Genomic DNA, 3,308 nt, shown 5'->3' with positions numbered 1-3,308 from the left:
CTGCGGGAGCAGAGGGACAGGCGGTCACTCCCGGCTGAGCCCCCCCAGACCCACCCCGGGACGGCTGGGGAGCCCGTGGGGACCCGCCGGGGACGTCGCCGCCGGGCTGCATCCCAGCGCAACCAGGAGGAAGAGCTGTGGCAGAGGCGCGTGCCCTCCCCAGGCAGTGGGATCCCCCTTGTCCCAGCAGCCCCCCATAAATCCCACCGGCTGCAACACTCCCAGGCCAATAACGTGCCGGGGTGGCTGGGCCATACCGGAGCCGGCAGTGCCACAGAAGGACAGGCACTTGCACAAGGCATGCCACCTCGGCAGCACCCAGACCCTCTCCCCTTCCCACCCACGCCTGCCGGGATCTGCTCCCAACAGGCGCAGAAATCCCACCTGACATCGCGCCCGCCAGAGCCGCTGTGCCGGTGCCAGGCACTGCCAGACTGCAGTGCCCAAGGGACGGGTCCCCCACACCCCCAGCATCCCGGGTGCTCCTGCACGCACTGTGGGTGCCTCGGACCTCTCTGCTCCCTCCGGACCACGGGGAAACTCCCCCAGCTTGCCCCAGTTGCGGCCAGCCCGGCGGCTGGCACCTGGCCCGGTGCACAAGGCGTGCTCTGACTGCCTTTTTCCATTTGGCGAGCGCTGCTGGATGAGTCCAGCCCCAAAAGAAAACAAGGAAAATGCATCCCCCTCCGCGGCCCCTCCTTCCCGCATCCCTTATTTTTTTTTTTCCCAGTTCGGAAAATCAGTGCTTCCTGGCTGGGGGGGCCCCCAACCCCTCCGAGGGATGGAGAGGTGTCAGGAGCACTCCCGGCAGGGATCGGCACAGCTTGGAAAACAGCGGGGAGAGGGCCGAGCATCCCTGTGCGTGGCCAGGGTGGCAGCAAGTTGGTCCCCGAGGGCAGGATTTGGCCCTCGGGGTCCCTCGTGACGGGTGATGATGTGGAGGAGGAAGGAGCCCAGCTCGGCGCTCGAGTCCCGCCGGAGCTGCCAGGGCTGGGCGGGGGGTGGCTGGTGGCAGCTGCCACCGCCGTGCCACAGCCCCGGTTCGCAGGGTCGTGCCCGGGTTTGGGTTACCCTCCCAGCGGGGAGGGTGCCAAGGGCAGGCGCTGCTCCGGGGAGGGATTCAGGAGGCGGCTGCAGGCAGGAGCCGGGGGAGGACGGAGCCCTGGCAGTGGGATGGGGCGAGCAGCTTCGGAGACAGCGTCTGGCCCCACTCATCCCAGGGCAGCGATGCCATTCCCTGGCTGAAGCAGCCCTGTCCCAAAGTGACCCTGCTTGGAGGGAAGTGTCCCCTGAAGCAGGCCCCCGGCAGGGACCGGCCCCATGCGGACCCCGCTAACTCCCACTCGGCCCCAAGTCCAGCACAGACCCCATTAACCCCAAACCAGCCCCTACGAAACCCCAAACCCGCTCACCCGGCACAAACCCTGCTAGCAGCCAGCGCAGGTCCCCTGGTGTCCCCTGGACCAGCGTCCCCTGCACAGACCCTGCTGGGACCTGGCACAGCCATCCCAGCACAGACCCTACCATCCCCTGAACCCGGCACAGCCGCCGATAACCGCCAGCACCAACCACCAGCACAGCCTCACTAACACCCCAAAAGTCCCCCCAAGCACAGACCCCATTATTTCCCAGCACAGACCCGTCACCCCGGCACAGACCCCGCCACTCCTGGGAGCCGACAGCCCTGCTCTGGACCCAGCTTCACCAGAGCCATGACCCCACGGGTGTCCCCTCATACCCCACGAGGGACAGGGGACCCACCCTTGCTGGGCACCCAACTCTGCCAGGGGACCCATCCTGACCTTGGGGACCCATCCCTGCCTGGGGGACTCATCCTGCCATGGGAATCCGTCCCTGCCTGGTGGACCCGTCCTCGCAGGCGGCTCCCGGGGCGGCCGCAGGGTCTGGTTCCCTCCCCAGCAGCAGCCGCTAATTCAGTGCAGCTGGGCAAGGGCTGGGCATGTGTCTTAAATCAGGGAAGAAGGTCAAAGAAAAGTAAGACAGGAGCCGAAAAAAGCAGCAGCGAGTTCCAAAAACAATACTTGGCCAGGGCGGTGGGCGGCTGATCTTCCTTGGTGGCCGCTTATTCAGACGAGCCCTACAAATTGCTGCCATCCCCTGGCCCCGCCACCCTCCCCAGGCAGCCGGCGGCAGGGCTGGCTGCGGGGCCAGGGGGGAGCACCGCGCCATTGTCCTCGTCCCTGCCCTCCCGCCGGGCAGTGCCACCCCAGGCACCGCTGCAGGGATGTCAGTCAAGAACCAGGTTATCCCTGTTGGGGAAGGCAGCACCCTTGGGTGCTGCTCGCCCTAGCTGCGAGGGCCAGGGGATGCTCGGCGCCCTGCCGCACGGCAGCGAATGCGAGCCCCGGTTTCTGTGGGGCTCTGAGCAGACGTCGGCTTTGCCCTCCCTCACCACAGCGCCAAGGATGTTCAGATCCCACTCGGTCCCATGTCTGGGACCCCCCAAAAATCCTCTGTGTGCAGAAGTCCCTACGGCGCTTGGTGCCCCCAAAGCCATGGTGGCCCTCCCCACCCCCAGGATTACAGCGGGACGGGAGCTGCACCGAAAGCCGATCAGCCCCTCGCCAACTTTCCCTCCCGCCCAGCTTATAGCGCGCCGAGATGCCGTGCGGAGTTAAGCCGCTTTAGCGGGGCCAGGCGAGGGCGGCCGGGGGGCACCAGGACAGCCAGTCGGATGGGTGGGATGGCTGCAGCTGGGTGCCGAGGGGACAAGCCAGAGGACTTGGGGACCGTCCCCATGCCCTGTCCCCATGCCCTGCATCCCTGCCACGCTGCTGGCAGTGTGCAGCCAGTGAGCCTCTCAGCTGGGCGCACCACCCTGGCTGACACTGGCCAGCTTCACATCCAGCTCCGCTTCGGAAAGCAAAGGCAGGGATGCGTTTTCCGTCTGTCCCTGTCCCCGATCCCCACCGGCCCCCCCATCCCAGCCGGCAGCATGGAGCGCCGGCAAAGGGCTGGTTAAGTGTTTCTCCTGCTGTTTTTCCTTTGCGGGGCTGGGAAGCAGAGACGTGCTGCAATACTCCAGACGAAGCTGCTCCCGGGGCATTTCCGGACGGGAATCTGGCAGTAGAGCCTGTGCTTGGGCCCCATCCAGCCCAGGCTTGTAAAGCCCCGCGACCTGGGGAGGAGCACGCCTGCGTCGGGGTGCTGCCGGCCACGGCACAGGGCCCCCCTCACACCCCCTTTCCAGGGACTGGTGGAGCGCTGACTTTCTGCACCAGATGCTGCAAGGGGAAACTGAGGCACGGGTCAAGCCCGGCTCTGTCCTGGTATCAGTCCTGCCGTGG

The sequence above is a fragment of the Gavia stellata genome, chromosome 32 (genome assembly GCF_030936135.1).
Source record: "Gavia stellata isolate bGavSte3 chromosome 32, bGavSte3.hap2, whole genome shotgun sequence".
In the NCBI taxonomy this organism is placed as follows: Eukaryota; Metazoa; Chordata; class Aves; order Gaviiformes; family Gaviidae; genus Gavia; species Gavia stellata.
The sequence above is the reverse complement of the archived record's forward strand: the minus strand, read 5'-3'. Positions refer to the sequence as shown.